Source organism: Epinephelus lanceolatus, chromosome 16 (genome assembly GCF_041903045.1).
Source record: "Epinephelus lanceolatus isolate andai-2023 chromosome 16, ASM4190304v1, whole genome shotgun sequence".
Lineage (NCBI taxonomy): Eukaryota > Metazoa > Chordata > Actinopteri > Perciformes > Serranidae > Epinephelus > Epinephelus lanceolatus.
The window spans coordinates 39,524,399-39,549,215 of NC_135749.1; positions in this window are offsets into that span (position 1 = coordinate 39,524,399).

Consider the following 24,817-nt stretch of genomic DNA (forward strand, 5'->3'; position numbering starts at 1 on the left):
TAGTTAAGGCCTAAGGACTATAACTAATGTTAGGCTCGACTATCCTGTGTTTAGAAATGTTACAGACATAAATTAATTTCTTCTGAACCAGTTGACGAATTGGGTTAGATTAATAATGTGATAAATGCAACCACTTACCTTATGTAACCCTTTTTTCCACAGGCTCGTGTATTAAGAAACCCACCTTATGCTTTAAGATGAAATCTTCTTAACCCTTATGCAATATTTTGTGGCAAAAGAGACATCTCACATAGTAAACAACTGTCTAGGGTAATGTATGATTCTCACTCACTGTACAATGTTAATGTAGAGGCTGGCGGGAATACTCTGACCTGTAACTTATATTTACTCAGCAGTTTGAATGAAAACACCACTCAATGACACAACACAAGATATCAGGTTTTGAAAATGTATTGCACCTGAAAAAACATTCAGACCTTTGGTATTGGAAAAGAGAAAAATGAAGAAAATAAAAGACCCGGGTAAATATGTTTTGTCCAGTCCTAATTGTTCAACCTGAGTGCACTCTTACTTTGTTTCGTTGGCGCGCTTAGTTGGAGCTCATGATGGTTACTGTAATGTCTGTGGGTACCTCTGTGTGTCTGTGAAGCTAGCGGGGCCAAGCTGCAGTTGCTGATCCACTCCCCCGTTGCGGCGGCCCCCTCGTCGGCGACACTCATCCACGACGACCTGGCAATGCTCGTCCGTGACGACCGTGCAGTTAGCTTTCCACTAGCTCCGACTGGCCAACTCAGCTGAACTTACTTCGCCTCCAATAAAACAAAAAAAAAACACTCATCTGCGCCGGGGAGGCTGACTCGCACACTCACGGCATAATTTGCAGACAGCAGTTCAGTCCGTCATGGATAAACCACGGCACAGATATAACACAGTCCCAGAGTCTCCGCTCCACGCCATTAACACATTGCGCCTTCTTCTTCCTCTCTCGGGTCCGTCTGGAAGTGTAAACACTCAAAGGTCATGAACTCACACACGTAATATAACGTAATAAGAATTACTTTTTAACTTTTTTTTAAAGGCATTCACACCCCATGAAATTGTGTTTTTAAAACCACTAATTTTAAACATAAATCATTTATACATTTTAACATCTTAGTTTTATCAAATAGTTATTTATGCAAATTTTAACTTCACCATGAACTGACTTTTTCTTTAACTCATTCCCATAAAAAAAAGAACATAAATACGACTGATATTTATCAGAGTATTACACTCTCCCCTCACCAAAATAAAGGCATGCCCTCATGACTTTGTACCTTGAAAACATAAAAACAATCATGGCACATCTGGTGAGTGAAACACAGTGAAACACACAATTAAGCAATGACAGGTGCACCTATCCACTTGTAAATACAAAAACATATCTCACTGTAGGGGCTGCTATGGCACTTGGATGACCTGGGGCGTCATAAGTTAACCTTAAAGGAGCCCTCTTTAATCTCTGAGGTCTGGTCTTAGTGTCAGAGTCAGGGTCAATGTCAGTGTGTTCTTGTTGCAAGGGAATGTCTTCAGTCAGTGTTTTGTCTCTTTCAGTCTCTTCATGGTTCTCACATGTCTCTTGTAGCTCAGATTCTGTTGTCTCAGTAGACTCTGGTTCATTTCCACTGTCCATTTCAGATTCCTCCACAGATTCCTGTATTACTGCTGGCTCAGTGGCTTTTGGTTGTCCAGTCAGGTCACTTGAGGAAATATCCAAATCCAAACTGAATGGTTCCAATGCATCATCATCCATGCTATTCCCGAGAGGTTCAGTGGTTGAATCATACCACAATCCATAGTCCTCATCCTCTGAGTCAGTGTACTCTTTTCCAACAAGATCACTGGGTCTAACCTCTCCTCTTTCAGAGTCTTTATCTGGTGTTTTCTGTTTGGTCTTTTCCTTTTCAGGCTTGTCCGTGCGTTCTTTCTGTCTTCTCCGTTGAAGGACCCTCCTTGTAGGTGTAGAATCTGTATTACATACAGGGTCTGGACATATCCTCTTCCCAAGAGGCAGGAGGTGATTTCGATGAAGGATTTTAACTGGTCCCTCACCATCTTTGGGTTTCAGCCGGAACACTGGTAGATTCGGCATCTGGCTCTCCACGACATACGGCTTTGATGCCCAACGATCTGCAAGTTTATGCTTTCCTTGCAATCCAAGGTTCCGTAGCAAGACTCTGTCTCCAGGTAACAACTGTGAAAATCGGATTCTCTTGTCATACCTCTGCTTATTGTTTTCATTTTGCTTGGCAGCAACTGACTCTGCTAGTGCATAGGCAGCCTTCAACTCCTTCCTCATGTCGGAAACGTACTTGAGGTAAGTCTTCTGTTGTGTGCCATCACTGGAAGTCTCAAAACATAGATCCACAGGTAATCTGGCTTCACGCCCAAACATGAGAAAATAGGGAGTGAGGTGACTGAAATTGGTGCCTGGAATTGGGCCTGACAGCTCCCGACCCCGTCCTCCTTGTTTCTTCTAAAATGTCGTTTGTTGTCAATTCAGTATCTTAGGTTCAGCTGGCAGGTACTTAGAAAAACACTGGAGATAGGCAGAATCTGGTGCAATCGAGTTTATTGTGTTCACAGGCAACAACACAGACAAACTTGCGAGTCAGCCTCCGGAGGACGACTGAAAACCTGCTTTCAGCGCTCTGGCTTATATGCTGGTGGAGGTCAAAGAGATCTCCACCCATTTCTATAGTCCTTCCCACTTCGATCCGTTTTTACTGGTAGCAGACTTTTGCCTTTATTCCTGCTCAACCGGAATCTGCCACCAGTATTTCCGGAATCGCTCTCACTCTATTTTTTAAAAAATCATGTGATCTCTGGGGACTCACATGCTACAGTCCCTCGTGCTCTATTTTTGAAAAACATGTGATCTCTAGGGACTCACATGCTACAGTCCCTTGTGATACAATCATTTGAGTGTGTGTGTGACCTTTTCCCGTGTTATATAAACTCTTAAGTGCATTTAGGCAGTACAATCAAGTGAGTGTGCTGTCACAGCACGTGGCAGCTTGTATGAGTGTCACTATAAGTTCACAACATCATGTGAGTGTAGGTTAATGCATTATATCATTACACAGTGCGTGATAGGTTATGTGTGTCAATAAGAGTTCACAACTGAGATGTCACTAAGAGTTCACACCGTTATATTGCATATTACACATGAATGCAGGATTAGTTTTTGCAAAAGTCTACACACTAACATGGTTATATAGCTATTTGTATCTTATTCAACTTATATGGTCTAACCCCTGATGAGGGTTTTGACTTTTACACTACATTCCCCCCTTTGGGGCTCCATAGTCCCACACAACACTTTTAAATCACAGAAAATGGGGTGAAAATATATATATATCCCCCCTTTGGGACTATATATATATATAGTCCCATAACATTAGATTTGTTAGCACCATACATAATTTCGTTTTCCAGTGATTATATCAGTAGATCATTAGTGGATATCACACATATATCACACATAAGTCACAGAGAATAAGAGCTAGCTTAATAATGTCATCTTGTGGCATAAGGATATAGAATGACATTCGTATACAGTGATTGTGACTACAGTCAGTACTAACATGTGCTACAGAGAATACCTGATAAGTTTCACATATAGTGATTACAGTTGGCAGGATTCATGGCAGGATTCATAGCTACCGTAGTTGTTAACATTGTCCCCTTACAGTCCCTCGAACCCGTAGGCTGGCATCCGCAAGCGTCGGTATGTTGCCAGCTGACCCTTCAGCGCGTCGACCTCTTCTTGTGTGGCCTCGTAAGCATTAAGTTGCTGCTGTAAGGTGTCCCTGGCCTGAGTCAGTTCGCGAACTTGGCCCCGCAGATCCAGCACCTGCTGCTCGAGTCGATGCAAGTTCGCCCTGTGCATTCCCTTGTTTTTTCCCTTCCTGATTGCGTAGGTTCCGTGGCGGACTCTGCGAAGCTTCTTTCGCAGGTCGAGGGGAAGGCTGCGCACCAGCCGGCGAAAGGGCAACGCGGGAACAAAATGAAGCTGGTTACGCAGCTCGGCTTTCAGTTTCAGATGTTGTGCTGTTACTGGTGCTCCATCTGGCAGACATCGGAGGCTGATTTCTACTGCGTCCGGGTCCACATTTTACTCCTTCTCTAGAAGAGTGCGGGTTGTCGGTGTTAGCCCGTGCACGCTCAGGTGACCCACATTTCGAGGTGGTGGGCTAGCCCGACGTGGCTTAACAGGTGGTGGGGTGGTTGGTGAATAGCTATGTGAATAATCAGCACTGTCCTCTGTCGTGGCGGATGAGGCAGGGGAAAATACTGGCAACATGTCTTTGTGATCATCGGGTTGAGGGGGTTCATCTTGGGATGGTGCTTGTGAGGTGGAGGGTGTCTGGGGCTGTACTGGGTCAGGCAGCTGGTACGGGGGGGGGTAATGTGGGCCTGGAGTTGTAATAGTCCAATCTGGAGTAAGAACAGGCCAATCTGCTCCTGGCCCAGGACCCACCTGGGTTTGACCTTCCTGGCTGGAGGTATTGGCAGTTGGGTTGAGTGATTCAGGGCAGGTTCCCGCGTAGCTGGGGCCTGCAACTGGTTCTGGGTTTGGGACAGTAGATAGCGGATCAGGCTGGTCGATGGAGGGTGGTTCAGTATCTGGATCGCTGGCTGTGGGGTGTGGAGTTGATTGTAGAGCTCGTCCAGTGGCAACTCAGGGGGATGGGTTGGCGGTGGAAGGCCGGTCCCGGGGTAGGGTGGAGGGTGAGGGGGTCTCATCACACGAGGTCCCTGCTGCTGGTACCAGAACACAGGCTGGTCCCCCTGGTTCTGCTGGTATGGATGTGGTGCTCTCCAAGACCCAGCCATAGTCTGTTTTTATCTTAAAGGTGTAAAGAACACTTTAGTGCACTCTTCCTATAATAGTTTTTTTCTCTTCCCTATTTACTCTTAGGTTTATGCTACACATAAGCCATGCAAGAAGGATTAGTATATTAGTGATAATGAAGTTTAAGTGTTGGTGAGTAATAGTAATGGTCTGGTGACAGCGAAGGTATCAGGGTCTTTTTATGCAATTTCATCATACACTTCTTCTGCTGACTTAGATCTCTGACCATATTGAGCAATTCCCAATGCCCTGTTTTGTAGCATTACCTCATACTGATTTCTACATTTTTCACCTGTGCCCTGCTCTTGTTTTTTATGGAGCTGTCTTTGGGAACCAGTCATATCTTCATAAGATTCAGCGCCGGTGGGCCGTGGCCCTTGGTCTATTACGACAAATTGTCCTGTAACACTTGTCATTGTCCGCTTGATTACAAGCCGCACCAGGGGAAGAACACAGCAGGCTATCGTGAGAAGGGCCAACACAACAATTCCCAATAACATTCCCATCATTTTTAATATTTTTTCAGGGGATAATGCTGATAACCAGTCCCACATTGAGGGGATCCTGGTGTTCCAGTTTGAGTGCTGTACATGCTGATCTCGTAAGGTACGCATGCCTTCCAAAGCTTTGGTCAAATTGCCACCCTCCCCCGTGTGCATTGGAATGACAGTACAACAGTGTTCCCCTATTATATCGCAGACGCCTTGATCATGGGCTAGCAGGGTCTCAATGACAAGTCTGTTCTGTACCGTCATTAGGGATGTGGCATGTAATTGCTCGTTTACTCCTTCAAGGGCCCTTATAGTCCAATTCACAAATCTTTGTTGGTTATACCACAAATAATTTACCCAACGGCTATTACGGGCTATATATTGTGCATTCACTACGGTTCCCCAAATTGGCCATGATCCCAATACTCTGCCCATCTCTATCCATTCATCTGCTATAGCCTGTTGATCCCTAGGGACTCCTTGTGGTACCTGGTCCCATGTAATGTATACACTAGCATCCTCCTCCCAGGAACGTCCCTGAGGTTCAGATGACCTACGGCGTCTCGCTGGGGTGCTGTTAGTTAAACTGAGTATCGTAATTGGTCCTGTTAACATTGCTGGGGCGCAGAGTCCCGTCCAATTGGCTGGCAGTACTGCTTTTACCTGAAGGTCACTTTCACATATCCAAAATATGTCCGCCAGTGGAGTGGTACCATTGGTCAGGTTTAGTACCCAAATCCAGGTGGTATCATTATAATTTTGGCCTAGAACTATGGAATCATCACCTCCATTGACCACCTGGTGGCATTGGATTTTGGCTTCTCGAGTTGTATTACATACCTTCTGCGCCTCTGAGAGCTGCAGAGTACCTGCTGACGAGGACACATTTCCTATGATCTTTTCATACCTGCATTGGATCAGCCTCTCCGCCTCCAGGGAAGTGTTAGTATGGGTGGCGTTGTTTAGCCAATGTTCTATCTTGTTTCCTCGTGCTACGCAAAATGGGAATATGAGGTCTGGTGTCAAATGTACTACTGGAGGTACCTGGAATTCTTGTTGAAACTGATCAGAGGCATTTTTAAGATTTTCTGGACAGATTGCCGTTGTGTTGGTCCATCTCTCTCTACCCGCTGCCATCCACATGACACATGCAGCAAAACATTTATCCTGCTTCCAGCAATTATCTATGTCAGAGAGAGGCCTCACTCTAGGTAGGCCCCTCCTTCTGTGGCATGCTACACACGTAATATTGGTTACCTGTTTAGCAGAGTATTCCAGCCAGTGATAGAAGGCATTGGACTTCCAAGTGGAGGTTCTTACTAATTCCACCCGTTGCACTGGCACATCTCTTGGCTTCCTTGGGGATCTGGGGCCTAATTGAAGCCATTGTCATGCCACTTTTAGGGATATAGTGAACCCTACTTCCATATTAGTACAACCTCTCATATTACACCAAACTCTTGCTGTCACCATTCCTTCCACGCTACAGCGTGATCCTGTGGATCGTCCATGCAGTCTAATGTCTCCTGGGTCCTCCACCAATACATCATCGTAAACATGTGATTTATAGTAGGTTAGTTGTATCGTTTCCCTGTAAGGTAGCTTTCCCTGTTTTGCAGCCAAAGCTCCTAGCGCCAGCAAGCACTCGCCTTTCTCTTTCTGGCCTTCTTTACCCTGTGCTGCTCCCTCACTCTGGTGTACTCTTGTTGCGATGAGCAATAGGATTAGTAATATTACAGCTATTGTTCCTACTTTAGGTCCTCGTTGCATGCTGACTGAACCCTTAGGTCTGCCCGGGGGCTGGTCCCTCTCCGGGGTCTGAGTCTCTTGTGTCTGTGTCTCTTGAGTTTGAGTCTGAGTCTGAGCTTGAGCTCGAGTTTGAGTCTGGCCTCTCTGGGTCTCTAGCTTTGCCTGTTTCTGAGCTAAGGCTTTCCTCTCTTTCTTCTCCTTCTGCCTCTGCTCCCACTCCCTCCGATCCTTCTGCCTCTGCTGCCACCTCTCTCTCTGCACTTGTCCCCTCATGATTTGTCCTATCACTAGTAGGTGACGACTCATGAGACTGAGGGTGGCTGTCAGTCCCGGGGGATGAGGAGCCTCCCTCTGAAGAGCTCTCTGTTCCTGTTGATACCCTCTCTGGTAAGGACCCACTGCTCTCACTCTGGGCTGAACCGCTGCTGTCACTCTGGGCTCTCTGTGCCCTGCGTCTCTGTGCCACGCGCGTAGACCTTCTTGCCCCCTGTTCCTGTGGGGAGGCGTCGCCATCCCCTTCTGGTTGATCCCTTATTGTCCTTGGGGCGGCTTCGCCGTCCCCTTGTGGCTCTGGAGTTACTGCTCTCTGTCTGGCTCTAGGTCGGGGAACAGGTGGTCTCTCTGAGGTGTTAGCTCTGCAGCAGTGGTTAAGATGGAACCAAACGTCCTCACCTTCGACTTTCAAGGCAGTTGGTGTAGCTAATATGACCTTGTATGGACCTTCCCTTCACGGTTGGTCCCACTTTCTTTTGAACACCTTGACGTACACCTGTTCTCCTGGCCGTATTCTCTGGAGGTCTGCATGGATGTCGACCCCTCTGTCCTCTGTGGCTCCTTTCACCTGCTGGAACACAGCCCTGTGGATACGAGTTAGACTTCGTAAGTATTCAAACATTTCACCTTGCAACTGTTCCAGGGACGGTCCCTCATGGGGACCTCTTAAGTATGGTAGCGGCATGGGCCGGCCCGTAAGCATTTCATGCGTTGTTAGATGCGTGACTCGGCTGGCTTGTGAACGCATAGACATTAGCGTAAGTGGTAAAGCATCCACCCAGTTAAGCTTGTTTCTGCTGTCTGCCACTATCTTGGCTATTTTTGTTTTCAAGATGCCATTTGCCCTTTCTACCGCTCCCTGCGATTGGGGATGGTAAACGCAGCCAAATTTTTGTTTGATTCCTAATTGCTTTAGTGTCTCTTGTATGACATTGGACACAAAGTGGCTGCCGTTGTCTGATGATATGGTGTTTGGCATTCCAAATCTCGGGAAAACTTCCTGACACAAAAATTTTGCGACTGTTTTGTCATCTGATCTTGCAGTGGCTTTTGCCTCCACCCACCTACTATATCTACATATGACCACTAAAACATATCTCAGTCCCCTTACTCTTGACTGCGGTCCCATGTCTATATAGTCCATCATGAGGTGTCTGAATGGTCCATCTGGGGGTGGTATATGTGCCAATGGGGCCGAAAAACTTTCCTGATGTTGTATTCTGCACAAACGTCACATTCATTTAGTACTCTGTCCACCGTGGCTGCCATGAATGGCGACCACCATACTGCTTGCAGTTTCCTTAGGATCTCCCCCCTTGCGCAATGGTAACTACCATGCGCCCAAATTATTGCATGTCTTAGTAGTAAGGTTGGTAGTACAAAGCGGCCATGGGCATCTAGCCAAACTCCATGCAATGGACCCCGTGTTGGGCCCGTTTGCGTATTCTTAATAGCTCCCCGTTTTACCCATAAGCGTTTCTCAGCCTCATCTACTCTATCTTGAGCGGCTATAAGGGAGGGCAAGGATGTGAGAGGTTCGCAATCTTGTATGGTTAATATGGGTGCCATTACTACCCCTATTGCTGCTTGTTTGGCTGCTTCATCTGCAAGGTTATTGCCTGTAGCTATCAGTGTGTTGGTCTTTTGGTGGGCTGGACATTTAATGACAGCTAGGGCTGTGGGAAGCGACATGGCTTCTAATAGATCGAGGATGGCAGCTCCATGAGTTACAGGGGTGCCATCAGCTCTGCGAAATCCCCTTTGTTTCCAAATGTTAGCGTGAACGTGGCACACGCCATAGGCATACGCAGAGTCCGTGTAGACGTTTAACGATTTTCCTGCAGCTAATTTACATGCTTCTGTCAGCGCTTTTATCTCCGCGAGTTGGGCTGAGTACGGCTGAGCAAGCTTACGTGCCTGTAATGTGGCGAAGGTTTGGTCGTCATTTTTGAGCTGAATAATCCCGTAGCCTGCATGGCTACTAGTGGCGTCACGAAAACATGAGCCATCCACGAACAATGTGAGGTCGGCAGGAATTGGCTGATTATGCAGGTCCTCTCTAGCCCGCATAAACTTCTCTGTGTCATGAATGCAGTCATGTGGAGTACCTTCTGTTGGCAAAATCAGTTTAGTGGCGGGGTTAATGACGGTGCAGCGCTGAATATTGAGTTCAGGGGCTGACAGGATTACCTCATAGCCCGTGCGTCTGGCTTGTGTTAAGACGAATCGTGGACTAGTCAGTAGTGCATGAATTTGGTGGGAAGTATACAGCGTCACAGGATGTCCCATGGTCAGCGATGAAGCTTTCTGAAAGGCAAAAACAGCGGCTGCCAGTCCCTGATAGCAGGGTGGCAGGCCAGCCTCGATGTTGTCCAGTTTAGTACTATAATACGCCAATGGCTGTTTACCTGTGGGTGTGTCTTGCATCAGGACGGCACAGGCAAAGCCTGATTTTTCTGCAACATAGAGATGAAAAGGTTTAGCATAGTTTGGCGTCCCTAAAGCGGACTGCATGTCTATTTTCAGGGCTTGGAACGCACCTTCCGCTTCCTCTGTCCATGTTAACTGTGCTGTGTTATTTGTTTGTCCTGCTGCTCAGAGCCCTGAGGGGAGCAGTTTTTATAGCATAGTCACAGATCCAAGGCCTGCTGTAGCCTGTCATGCCCAGAAAAGATAGCATTTGGCCCATCGTTTGCGGTTGAGGGGCCTTAATCACTGCCTCTAACTGGGATGGTGCAATACACCTCTTGTCCCCACAGAGTCTTCTCTCCAAGTACTCTACCGACTGTTGGCAGAACTGTAGTTTAGTTTTATTGACTTTGTGTCCTCCTTCTGCTAAGGCCGTGAGCACTGCAATAGAGTCTTTTTCACATTGTTCTTTTGTAGGACTACAAATGAGCAGATCATCTACATATTGCAATACTGTGCTTTGCACGTTCAAACTGGCGAGGTCTTGTGTCAACACACGATTAAAGATGGAGGGGGAATCCAAATACCCTTGAGCCAGCCTGGTATAGGTATATTGTTGATTCTCATACGTAAAGGCGAACAAATATTGAGAATCTGGATGCAGTGGTACGCTGAAAAAGGCTGAACACAAATCAATGACTGTGTACCACTGGGTGTCTGGAGGGATGTTTGAAAGCAACGTATGTGGGTCTGGCACAAGCGGTACTTCACCATCTACTACCGCGTTAACGGCTTGCAGGTCGTGGACTAAACGATAGTCTGTTGAATTTGGTTTCTTGATGGGAAAAATGGGTGTGTTACAGGGGCTTCTAGTTTTAACCAAAACTCCCGCTTCAACCAAGCCTTGGATTGTTGGTCTGATACCGTCAATTGCATGCTGTTTGAGAGGGTACTGTTGCTGATATGGTAAGTTTACGTGTGGTTTTAGTTTAATGTGAACTGGTTGCGCTGATTTTATCAAGCCTACATCAGTCCTGTGTGCTGTCCATAACTGAGATGGAACTTTGCTTAGCATCTCCTCATGTTCTGCGGTGACTGCCATTTGTGTGGGTATGCCTCCATCTACTACCACTTTGTCCGCTAAAACCTCATCACCTACTTTGACTGAGATCCTGATGAACTGCTTATCCTTAGAAATGTGAATGTACCTGTTGTTTGTGGGCACCCACTCTTGCACCTGCAGGGCACGTCTGACCATAGGACCGAGATGATGGGACTCATAATCTTTGGCCACTAAAAGCGTGACGTGCGGCATAGACTTTGGTACTTGAAACCATCCAGATAATTCTTCCGGTAGGCGGACAGCCGCTGCCACGCCCTCCGGCCCCAAAAACATGTCTTCACTGGTGATGAGATATGGTTTTTTATTGATCCCTGCATCCCAACATTCCTGGTAATCTACATGAGTCTGATCTCTGTCATACATGAGCGTGCAGTGCAGTGGCAGGGTGGGGGTATGTGTGGTGTCATAGTGCATGCGAATCCACCTTTCCCACTCAGTCCATTTCTGTTTAAGGTGTGAGTCTTCTGGTGTCAGTTGAAGCCAGTAGGCCAGGGCTTGTTGTTTGTCTGTGGTACCTTGGAGTAGTTGTGACATCATGCTTTGTGGGGGCTCATCTGGGAAGTTCAGGTACAGTCCATCTTGGGTACACATGATTTTTGCTTTTAATGGGCATAGAATGGCTCTTCCTAGCAAGTTTACTGGGGTATGGGCTGAGTATAGCAGAGGTGCACATATGACTTTGCCTGCAATGAGCATTGGAACGGGCTCCGTTAGCGGTATGATCTGTGATTTCCCAGAGAAGCCTATGGTCTTTATGGATGACTTAGAGAGGGGGAACCCGGAGCCTTCTTTTCCAATGCATGAATATGTGGCTCCTGTGTCAACCATAAAAGGATACTCACGGTCATGGATGACAACAGGTACGATGGGTTCATCATGTGACTGTAGCGATATAGCTGGTAACATTAGTTCCCCCTCAGGCTCCTCTGGGCACCCCTACCAGGGTTGTGGCTGTTCCATGTTGGGCCAGTTCTGTGCTGGACCTTCCCATGGGTTACTTGGACATTGGGCCCGTATATGGCCTGGTTGACCACACCCCCAGCATTGATTGTCAGGTGGAGCTGGGTTAGCTCCTGGATAGCCTGCTCCTACGTGTGGAGGGCCTGGTTGCTGGTTGGGTGCGTCCTGGAGGACATGGTGGTTCCCTGGTATGTAGTTTTTGCCTCCTTTCCATCCTCTCCTAAAGTTTGTAGACAGTGGATTTCCTCCAGTTCCCCCACGGCCCCGCCCTCTGGGGGTTCGCTGATTGCCACCACCTCTTGGTATTTGCTGGTAGTAATAATGGTGATGTGTGGCGTTGGCAGAGGTTTCTCTTCCTGTTGCATTGGGGTCAGTGGGGGGTGGCTGCAGAGGTGCTTGGGGCTGGATGGTTGGAGGAGCTGCTTGAGTCGCTGCCACCACGGGAACTTGAATTTTAGATTTCTCTTTTTCCTTTTTGACCAGCTTGCTCAGTTCTCCCAGCTGCAGCTGGGTCAATTTGTTGACTAGTTGTTTGTCTTCTTCATCCTTTTTCTTTCTGTCTTTTCTATACAGTTCAACATGGTGGACGATGTGTTCTGAGAACAGTGGCCAGTCCATTTTCATTAGTCCCACCACGTCTTCCAAACGTCGCTGTACACTCTCTGGCATGGCCTTCTTAACCATCATTTTGAATAGGCTTTGAGTGGTTTTATTGGCATTCCATGCTTCTCCTGTTTCTTCTTTCCACTTCTTTTGGAAGGTGTGTAGGAACTTAGAGGGACATTCGTTTTCTCCCAAAGTCTCCCCTTCCAACTTGGATGGGTCTCTCTTTGCCGGGTAGTGTTTTCTCAATTGGCGCCACACCTTGGAGCGGTACTGCCCAAAGTCCACATCTTCGCTGTAATTGTTTCCAATAGCCGCCCCCACATTGGCTTCTGTGAATATTTCCTGGGTGGTTTGCTTTCCAGCCACATAGGTGAGCAGAGCTTTGACGTCTCCCAAGGCTAGCTGTATTCCAGTTGTTGTCTCTTCTAGAGCCATTATCCATTTATCTGCGCCATCGGTGAGTGCTGGTAGGCGCTCAGCCAGGCCTATCATGTCCATGAAAGGCCAGGGCTCGTACTGCCTTTGTCCATTAGGTTGTGTTATAAGGGGACACATGGTGGTTCTGTTACCCTCCTCATCAAACAGATATATGAGATCCTCAGTCTCTCCGAGGACTTTTCCTCCTCTCAATCTCATGCCTCCTTGACTCTGAGCTCTGTTTTCTGTTGTTGGTCGTCTGTTGGTGTCCCGTACCTCTTTGGGCTGTGTTTTGTTCGATTTCATTGTACCTTGGAGTGTCAAGGTGATGTGCTCTGTGGTTGGGCTGGCTTGAGGCTCCTCTGGCTCCTGCTGGAGACCCTCTTCTTTTAACTGCTGTTCTTGTATTGTCTCCAATAGTTGACTCATTTGCTGCAATCTGCCTTCAGTTCTCCGGCTGATCCCTTCCAGCTCTTTGAGCAGCTCCTGTCCTCGGGTGTCGATCAATGACGCACCTCTGGGAGTGTGTTCTTGGAGACTGTGATCGCTTTCATTGTGTGGCTCTCTCTCCGTCGGTGGGTCTGGATATGGTGGTGGGCTAATGGTAGCTGGCCTCCGGTGATCTTCTTCCTCGTGCATCTGGTGGTTCTTTACCTCCCATTCCAACATCTGTTGCCAGTGCTCGTACCCAAAGGTACTCATGGGCCTGGGTTTCAATTCCTCAATCTTTCTTTTTTCCTTATGCAATTCTATTGCGGGGGAGCCAGATCTCTCCGTGGGGAGGCTCGAACAGCTTTTATGGTGAGCTTTGCTTCTGTTTTTCTCCTGCTTCTGTCTCCCTCTGTCTTTGCATCCTGCAGTTGGTGCTTGCCCTTCAGTGGAGCGAGAGCCTTCATCACTGGCGCTGTCTGTCGTATCTCTAGCAGTAGTTCCGGTGCAGTCACTGCTCCTTCTACTGCGATGTTTGTATATCATTGGAGGTTGTCCAGTTTCACTCTCAGTGAACTCTCCATCCTCCTCGTCACTTGTTGACCCATCAGTGCTCTCTGTTTCTGAGGACGGTTCCGTTTCCAGTTTTAACTTCTTCCTCGGCCCCTGTAGCCCCCTCCTATTGGGTCTCTCCTCATTATTTTTTGTCAGGGTCACTGTGAATCTCCCTTCTAATTGGCCCTCCATTTCCGTAACTTTTGAGCCTCTTAGTGCGTACTGTCCCATTGCTGGCTGTGTTGGCTCCTGTAGGTATGGGGGCGGTGGCGGTATGGGTGGGGGTGGTGCTGTGGGTGTTACTTCTTCCTGTGTCTGGTGTTCTTTGTCTCTTTCCTCCAGCTGCACCATTATTCTTGTTCCAGTTTGTCTAAACCATCCTAGCACTTCTCTTTCTTTGGCTCTCTTGTTTTTTAGTTTGTAGCTTGCCTTGGTGTCTCGAGCTTCAATGTGTCTTAATTCTGACTCTACTTCATCACAGCATGCCAAATTGAAGGTACCATCCATAGGCCAGCGATTCTTCCCGGATGTCCTTTTGTGCCATTTGGTCACACAGCGCTGAATGCGCTTTACTCGATTGGGTATTGTTTTATTACCATTTCTATCGGGGTCAGAACCCCTTCTTTCATTTTTCCCTGGTTGGCTCCCATGAAGCCTTGTTTTACTGTACTAGCTCTTGGGATTTCTGGTTGTTCGTCTGTTTCTGTTGTGCGTATTAGCACCACTATTTTCCCTACTGTTATGGCAGTTTTGTATTTCTTTTCTCTATAAGGGTTGTACTCTAAGTCACAGGACCCGTCCTCTTGGGGTTTCCGTTTACTTAGACACCCAAATTTACCTGTTTCCCACTCGACTTTTCTGGGCACAATGACAATTTGCAGCCGCGGGTTGTATATTTCCCCTCCTGCTGGACTTTGTATGCGTATTTGGTGCAGAGGAAGTGTGGCTACTGGTGCGTTCTGGTAATTATCACACAGACTCTGTAGTAGCGGATTTAGTGAATAAGGAACCCACAGCCTTCGCAAAATCGCTTCCCACGGGGCCCCTGGATACTCTTCCTTTACTCTCTTCAAATTAACAAATTTAGTGATTTGCCAGAGTTTTTGTTGGATCTCTTGTTCGTCTTGCCAATGCTCAGCCCCTTCGCTATCTATGTAGCTCCGTTCTAACCAAAAGTGTGTGCGCACTCCGTTATATTCTACAGGGCCCTCTGTTAGACAGTGTTCTTCTCCCCAAATTTCGTCCTCAATGATTTCCCCTTCTTCCATCTATTTTTAGGTGCAGCTGTGAATTATGTTTGCCCTCACCTTTTTAGCTGTTAGTAGTGACTCTACGTGTTTGCCCTATTGATTTCCCTTTAACACAATGTTGCAACCATGCAGCCTGTTTAGTTGGTTTATTCAACAACTCAATTAGATCTCTATTGCCAACACTTTTCTACATCCACAATTTTACAATTTTCTCTATAGCTTACTATATTTAAAACACTATATAGATGACATGCACAACGACTTCAAGGATTATGTTTATACTATTTTTTACAGATTACTTTTAGATATATTACAGTTTTTACACTTAGATCGATCAGTTAACTTTTTTCTTTTTCCTTTTTCCTTTTCCTTAGCTACCTGCCCGTTCAGACCTGTTTTCTGAGGTGGTTCCCCTGCTCTCTTGGCTAAGAGGTCTCCCCTAAACAGCGGTATCCACAGGAGCTTTTTAACTTCACTTTTTAGCTTTCTGCCCGTTCAGTCCCGTTTTGTCTACGGTGACTCCCCCTCCTTCTTGGCTGGGAGGTCACTTTCCTCAAAACAGCGGTATCCACAGAAGCTTTTTAGGCCTTTATTCACTTATTCTTCTTTACAGCAAACCGCCCATGCAGTCCTGATGTCTCCCCTAGACACACCCTCCTTCTATAGGCTTAAAGGTGTACTAGGCAAGCCAACAGCGGTATCCGCGGATTTGCTTAGCATTCCGCCCGCGCAAACCTGCCAGCTGGCTTCAACACCCCCGCCCCTACAGGCTAAAGGGAGTGTTGGCAAGTTTCGGCAGTGGTAACCACGTATATGCTTTTGAGTATCTCTGACTCTTTTCTTCTCTTATTGTGCACTTTTATCTCTTTAAATACTTTAAATACTCTTACTACCTTATTGCCTGTACCTCATTAGTTATTATTCATCCAACACACACATTCACTCTTTCCGCTCCACGATCACACCTTATTGCAGCAGAGTTACCCGTCTCCAGTGATGTTAGTTGCTTTTTCAGTGATATCTCTTTAATCAGTACATTATATAACTAGGTTCTTTAGGAGAGGAATTTGTCAAATACCTTTGACCTGGGCGGCTCCCAGCACTGCACCCCAGACACACCCGGTTTTAAACAGAAAAAGGCTCTGCTTACCTTATTTGGTGGCGCCACCTGTGTGTCTGGCGTACAGCCCAGTGCTCCTGATCTCTGGCTTCGACCTTCCTTGCCTCCTGGCTGGCTGCGCCACTTGAGGTGACTGAAATCGGTGCCTGGAATTGGGCCTGACGGCTCCCGACCCCGTCCTCCTTGTTTCTTCTAAAATGTCTTTTGTTGTCAATTCAGTATCTTAGGTTCGGCTGGCAGGTACTTAGAAAAACACTGGAGATAGGCAGAATCTGGTGCAATCGAGTTTATTGTGTTCACAGGCAACAACACAGACAATCTCACGAGTCAGCCTCCGGAGGACGACTGAAAACCTGCTTTCAGCGCTCTGGCTTATATGCTGGTGGAGGTCAAAGAGATCTCCACCCATTTCTGTAGTCCTTCCCACTTCAATCTGTTTTTACTGGTTGCAGACTTTTGCCTTTATTCCTGCTCAACCAGAATCTGCCACCAGTATTTCCGGAATCGCTCTCACTCTATTTTTTAAAAAATCATGTGATCTCTGGGGACTCACATGCTACAGTCCCTCGTGCTCTATTTTTGAAAAACATGTGATCTCTAGGGACTCACATGCTACAGTCCCTTGTGATACAATCATTTGAGTGTGTGTGTGACCTTTTCCCGTGTTATATAAACTCCTAAGTGCATTTAGGCAGTACAATCAAGTGAGTGTGCTGTCACAGCACGTGGCAGCTTGTATGAGTGTCACTATAAGTTCACAACATCATGTGAGTGTAGGTTAATGCATTATATCATTACACAGCGCGTGATAGGTTATGTGTGTCAATAAGAGTTCACGACTGAGATGTCACTAAGAGTTCACACCGTTACATTGCATATTACACATGAATGCAGGATTAGTTTTTGCAAAAGTCTACACACTAACATGGTTATATAGCTATTTGTATCTTATCCAACTTATATGGTCTAACCCCTGATGAGGGTTTTGACTTTTACACTACAGGAGAAAATCCCGTAGCTTCATTTGGAGTGCAATTATACGTGTGGACCAAATGTACAATGTGCTGACTCCATCTTTTCTTCCGGTTCGGCTCCAAAGTCCCTAACATGTCCAACAATGTCCTATTAAACCTCTCGGGTTGGGGGTCCCCTTGTGGATGATGGGGCGTCGTTTTTGATTTTTCGACTCTGAGTGAACTCAACACTTCGTGAACAAGGCGACTTTCGAAATCTCTCCCCTGATCACTGTGCATCCTCTTGGGCAATCCATAATGGACAAAATATTTCTCCAGTAACACTTTTGCCACTGTAGAGGCTTTTTGGTCCTTTGTTGGAAAGGCTTGAGCGTAGCGAGTGTAGTGATCGGTAATGACTAGGACATTTTCTGTGTTGCTTGAGTCTGGCTCAATGGACAGAAAGTCCATACAAACGAGGTCAAATGGTCCATTGCTTTGCACATGAGACAAGGGCGCAACTCTCTTGGGTAAAGTCTTTCTTGTCACGCACCTCACACAAGACTTGCAATACTCTTCAATCTCTGACTTCATCCGAGGCCAGTAGAACTGATCTTTGATCAGGCCATAGGTCTTTTCGAGGCCCAGATGACCCGAGTCATCATGTAGTGATTGCATTACTGTGTTTCTGTATTTCGCTGGTAGTACCACCTGAGAACAGTGTGATTTTCCTGGTGGACTTGTAATGCGATACATCACTCCTTTCTGTATCTTTAACCTGTCACACTCTCTCAACAGTAAAGAGCAAGTCGGATGTTTCATCTTGTCAACTTGGTTGATATTGCCATTACTCACAGCCGACCACACTTGTCCTATGCCAGGATCTTCCTGCTGAGCGGTTGACAACTCCGTGAGACTCACAAAGGGCATATTTTTGACACTCAAAGAAGCCAAATTGCAATAAGCTTGTGGGATAGCTTGCAGAGAAATCCCCAAGAGGTCAATGGCTCTTCCTGACTGTGGGTTTCTCTGTTTCATCTGGCACATGGCTCTCACACCTGCTGCAGGGATGTCTTTCCACTCTGATTTCTGTACTGGACTGGAATGTGGGAGACGAGAGAGCGCATCGGCGTCAATGTTTTGGACTCCGGATCTGTACTTGAGACTGAAGTTATAGGTAGACAGCGCAGCAAGCCAACGGTGACCCGTCGCATCCAGCTTAGCAGACGTCAACACGTAGGTCAATGGATTGTTGTTGGTCCTCACCTCAAACTCGGTCCCGTACAGATAATCATGCAGCTTATCTACTACTGCCCACTTCAGCGCCAAAAATTCTAATTTATGGGCTGGGTAATTCTTCTCTGAGGGGGTCAAGCTGCGACTGACGAAAGCCACGGGTCTCAATCCTTCACCCTGATCCTGGTACAACACCCCTCCTAGCCCCTCTTGGCTAGCGTCCACATGCAGCACATAAGGAAGCTGAGGGTTTGCAAAAGCTAACACGGGAGCTTGAGTAAGCCGTCGCTTCAGTTCCTCGAAGGCTGCTTCGCATTTGTCATCCCACCGACTGCCAAAAGGCTCTGAAGGGTTTAGGTAAGTGTTCTCCTGCTTACCTTTGGATCTCTTTGCAGCTGGTGGGTAACCGGACAACAGTTGGTTCAATGGGTGAGCTACCTTGGAATAATCCTTCACGAAGCGCCTGTAGTACCCACAAAATCCAAGAAATGACCGCAAAGCAGTCACAGTGTTTGGTCTGGGCCATGTGGTTACAGCTTCCGTCTTCTTCGGATCAGTAGACACCCCATCTTGCGATATAATGTGTCCAACGTAGGTTACTGATGGCTGACAAAACTGGCATTTATCCAGTGACAACTTCAGTCCTTCATCTCTCAAGCGGTCAAGCACCTTTAACAACCTGATCTCATGCTCCTCGAGTGTCGCTCCAAACACAATGAGATCGTCGAGATAAACCAAAACTTCAAGCAAGTTCATGTCTCTGACAGTCTGTTTCATTATCCACTGAAAAGTAGCGGGAGCCCCTGTCACTCCTTGTGGCATTCTTTCAAACTGGAAAAATCCAGCCGGGCAGATGAAAGCTGTCTTGTCTTTGTCAGAGTCACTCATAGGCACTTGATAATATCCACTGCGCAGGTCAAGCACACTGAACCATGTACTTCCACTGAGACAGGCCAAAGCATCTTCAACTCTTGGCACTATGTATTGGTCAGGGACAGCGCGGCGGTTTAGAGTCTTGAAATCCACACACATCCTTATTTTCCCGTTTTTCTTCCTCACGACCACAATGGGTGAGGCATAAGGACTGCGTGACTCGGTAATAACACCAGCATTTTTCAGCTGCGACAGATGCTGTCTCAATGCCTCCACATCTGCAGGCGGCAGCCGACAAGACCTCTCACGAAATGGTTTGTCGTCTGTGGTTTTGATGGTGTGCTGGGTGCTTTTACTGCATCCTACATCAAACTCATGCAGAGAAAAAATCTCGCTCCGTTCCATCATTTTTGTCACTAATCTTTCTTTCCACTTCTCAGGGACTGGTGATTCTCCAAAGTTGAAAGAGGATGGCATCAACTTTCCAGGTGACTCAACATCAGACTCTGTCTTTTCAGGTGGAGATGACATGATGTCGACGGGAAACAGATGGGCTATTGGCATGCCTCTGGTTAAGGTGATTTCTCATGCTGACATGTTTCTGACTAGAACAGTAATTCTCTTAGCCATCACACAAGTGGATGTCTGTAACTCTGGCCTCACCAGGAGTTCGTCTGGAAACCGTGGTTCATCTGCAGGGTCATCAGGTGAGTCCACGAGGATGGCTTGAGTGCTCGACACTCCCTGAAACTTTGGTGCACCAGTCACTCTGGCGACTCCTCCAGGCCGTACGGTGACAGGTTTGGTTTGAGTGAACCACACAGTTCCTCTTCTGTTTTTGTCATTGGCAGGTGGTAGGTGAGAGATCTCGTCGAAAGCTTTTCTGAAGAGTGGGTGAATGTGCATGGTTCCCATAAAATCTTCTCCTCCTTTTTCTCTACAGTGGCTAAAGAGTCGTCTCACAGTGGGTGTGTTTGTGCCAACAATCATGGAAGCTTCATCTCTCACAACTGGGTCGGGACATACCAACACAAGTGCATCAATGGTCTCACTCACTCCTACGTCAGCTTCCGAAAACTCCAGCTTAAGTGACAGATAGCCATCATAAGGGTACTCAGCAGAACTAAGACCCCATATCTGCAAAGTGCTGATAGGCGTCAATGGCAAGTGCGTCAAATATCTGTCGTAGAAGGATCTGTGCAGCAAAGTTACTTGAGAACCAGAATCAAGTATGGCTTTAGAATAAATGCCTTCTATCCGTACGGACACGACAGACCTAGGGCCCACTAAGCCTTCAGGTATAGTGTCATTCACTTTTCTCTCCGAGTTTCTGCACTTGGTGGAACGTGTTGCAACCACCAGGATGCCAGACCGTTCCTCTACTGGACCCCGCGGTAGTTTCCCGATTTCTTTGTCATTTTAATGAGGCGCTTGTTGACTTTGAGTAGATTTTCTTCACCTTCGCATTCTCTCCGTCCTGTGTCCTTCCTCCCCACATCTATAGCAAAATATCCTAGGTTTGTCCTCTTGATAGCCAGACCTTTGTGGGGTAGCATTTTTTTTTGTATTTTGTCTTGGCAGGGATTTCGGATTGTGGACTCTGGGTGTCTGGATGTGATGCAACTGTAGCAGCTTTAAGACTAATCATTTCAGCTTTCATGACACTGATCTCTTTTTTCAGCTGTGCTACTTCAGGATCAACTTCTGTCTCAGGTGCAGGCTTGGAAACAGGAGTTACAGGCTGTGACATGACTGGGTTCTTGACATCGGTTCTGCTTTGGAGCATATCTTCCTCCTCCCTCACCTTTTTTAGCAGCTCACTGAAAGAAGGAGGTTCTCGCAGCTTGTGTGTCATGCGGAGACGGAGAGCAATCATGTCCTGTTGCAGTACTCCTCTCACAACCTGTTCCATCCGTAATCGATTCATGTCAGACAGTGTCACGCCTCCTTTCCTGAAAATACAGTGCAGCAGTTTATCCAACCTCAACAGGTAAGTAGACAGTTTTTCACCAACATTTTGATATGTGTGTCTAAATTTCACCAGGAGATCAGATGTACTCTCAGTCGTTCCAAAAGCTGTTTCCAAAACTTGCATGTAGTCATATGAAGTTGCAGTGGGCTTCTGCACTCTCAGGAATCTCACAACATCAGCAGCTGGACCTGTTAGGCTTTCCACTATCCTCTGTTTTTTTATGTTGTCACTGCACTGCCACTCTTCTAGCAAATGCATCGTCTGCTCTGCCCAGGCATCATACTCTTCCTCCCCACTGGGTGTAGGCTTCACACCAGAGAACATGCAGAGCTTACGATAACTTTGAGAATCAACAGAGGTGATGTTGCACTTATCCACTAGGGAACTGATGGCGTGTATTAGTGCAGTGTTCATGTTGAGGGGCGAAGGATTGAGTAGGCCGCTGACATCAGTGAGAGTTTTACCTTCATTCTTCAGAAATGTCATTAGTTTAGCTTGGAACTCTTCACTGTCTGCAGGAGCAGTAAGCACATGAGCAGGCCATGGACCGGCTTCACCAGGAAGTCCAACAACGTCAGGTAGGGTTTGATTAGTCAAGTCAGTGGAAGTTTTGATCAGTATAAACTGTGTCTTAGAGGCTACATCAAGTGAGCGATCAACCATCTCAGGTTTCCCGAATGCTTTAACTTGATTCAAAGCTGTTAGCAGAACTGCATCTGTAACATCTGGGTCAACATCACTCAAAACAACTGCATTTTCATGAGCTAGCTGCTTCTTTTTACACCAAGCTTCAATTTCAACTGCTTCCATTTTCTTAGCTCAAAACAGTAAAAAAAACTTCACAATAAATGTAACCACACTTAATATTTCCCTGTTGTTAGCAATAAGATAGTTACATTAGCAATCTCAAATTTTTGGATAAAGAAAAAAAAAAAAAAACAGGTCAGTTTTAACAAAAACACATCCCGGACGAGCCCCCAAAAATGTAACCCTTTTTTCCACCGGCTTGTGTATTAAGAAACCCACCTTATGCTTTAAGATGAAATCTTCTTAACCCTTATGCAATATTTTGTGGTAAAAGAGACATCTCACATAGTAAACAACTGTTTAGGGTAATGTACGATTCTCACTCACTGTACAATGTTAATTTAGAGGCTGGCGGGAATACTCTGACCTGTAACTTATATTTACTCAGCAGTTTGAATGAAAACACCACTCAATGACACAACACAAGATATCAGGTTTTGAAAATGTATTGCACCTGATAAAACATTCAGACCTTTGGTATTGGAAAAGAGAAAAATGAAGAAAATAAAAGACCCGGGTACATATGTTTTGTCCAGTACTAATTGTTCAACCTGAGTGCACTCTTACTTTGTTTCGTTGGCGCGCTTAGTTGGAGCTCATGATGGTTACTGTAATGTCTGTGGGTACCTCTGTGTGTCTGTGAAGCTAGCGGGGCCAAGCTGCAGTTGCTGATCCACTCCCCCGTTGCGGCGGCCCCCTCATCGGCGACACTCATCCACGACGACCCGGCAATGCTCGTCCGTGACGACCGTGCAGTTAGCTTTCCACTAGCTCCGACTGGCCAACTCAGCTGAACTTACTTCGCCTCCAATAAAACAAAAAAAAAACACTCATCTGCGCCGGGGAGGCTGACTCGCACACTCACGGCATAATTTGCAGACAGCAGTTCAGTCCGTCATGGATAAACCACGGCACAGATATAACACAGTCCCAGAGTCTCCGCTCCACGCCATTAACACATTGCGCCTTCTTCTTCCTCTCTCGGGTCTGCCCGGAAGTGTAAACACTCAAAGGTCATGAACTCACACACGTAATATAACGTAATAAGAATTACTTTTTAACTTTTTTTTAAAGGCATTCGCACCCCATGAAATTGTGTTTTTAAAACCATTCATTTTAAACATAAATCATTTATACATTATAACATCTTAGTTTTATCAAATAGTTATTTATGCAAATTTTAACTTCACCATGAACTCACTTTTTCTTTAACTCTCTAACTCTTCTAACTTCTTTAACTGCCGCCAGACCTGATCCTGACCTTGCTAACAAACAGCAGTCATCCGCCATTTCTCCTTTCACCGTTCTCAATCTGCTCACCTAGTATACCTCTTCTTCTTTTAATAGGCAGCTACAACCGGGTGGAGCCCCTGCTCAAGTTTTTAAAAATATTATATTATAATTATTAGTCCCTTATCAGATCAAGACGAAATTTCAACAAGCACTATTTTTACGGCGCATTAATATTGCTGTCACACCACGGTCATGATCAGTTTCTGAGATCCAGTTAACACTGAAATCTCATACTGTTAAGTCATGCTGACACATTGAAATTTCCATTTCACTGAACTGGCTTAAAACCTTGAGTTGGAACACCAATAACTCATTAAATTAAGTTGAAATTTCATAACTCATTATGTTAATTAGAAGTAAATGATAGACACAAGTTATGATAACTTATTGAGCTTAACAATTTTTACAGTGTATAAACCTCCTCTGGTTAAAAAACTGGGAGACTTACAGTGGATAATTTTACAAGGAAGTGTTGCAGTGAATTCCTTTGTGTCTGTCATTAATGACAGTGTGGAGGATAAGTGTCCATTCCACACCCAGAGAGAGACAGTGTTCCACTGTTTCTCTGAATGTCCTCGTCTCACTCCACTTTTTGTCAAACTGACTGATTTGTGTACTGCATGTGGTGAAGTTTTTACTAAACAGACTTTCATTTGTGGTTTTAGATATACTCGCCACCAGAAAAACAAATGTCAGCTGTTAAGGGCAGGCAAAGATGGCGGTGTATGTGAGCAGGAGAAAGAAGGTGGAGGATAGTTTGAATGTTAATGTGGTTTCTGTGTTTGTGAAAATGGTGAAATCCAGATCTGGAGGCGCTGTGCTCTGTACAGGACAGACTTTTAACCTTTGGTCATGTGCTGATGTAAATATTGTCATGGCTTTGGTATATTATGTTTTTTTTTAATGATCATTGTCCAAGTGATTTAGTTTAAATCTCTCTCTCTCTCTCTCTCTCTCTCTCTCTCTCTCTCTCTCTCTCCCTCTCTCTCTCTCTCTCATGTCCTGTTATTGCAACCTGCTAACTCGACCACTGCATGTATTGTATTAGAGGCGGTTGTTTTTGTTTTGAGTACTGTTCCTTTAAGTTAAGCTTTGAAAAAAATATCTGAGTGAGCTGTCATAGCGAACATAGAACATATTGGATAGAAACTGAAAAGTGAAGTGACAACGTGCTTTGTAACGGAACCGAGCCTTTAAAATAAATTTGCATCAAGGAAGATGGACTTGTGAGCCTGGTTCATTCTAAGGGTGCAACATAAATTGGTGTTTCCGCCCGGTTTACAAAGAAGAATGAGCCGAAGACTGGACTTTTTTTCTGGAAAAAAGTTGCGACACAAAAGGTGAATAACCAGCTAATGTTAGCTAGGTTAGCCATGTTAGCTTGGGATGTCGAAAATGATCATCTAAAGTGGATTTACTCTTTTCACCTTGGAATGTGAGTAA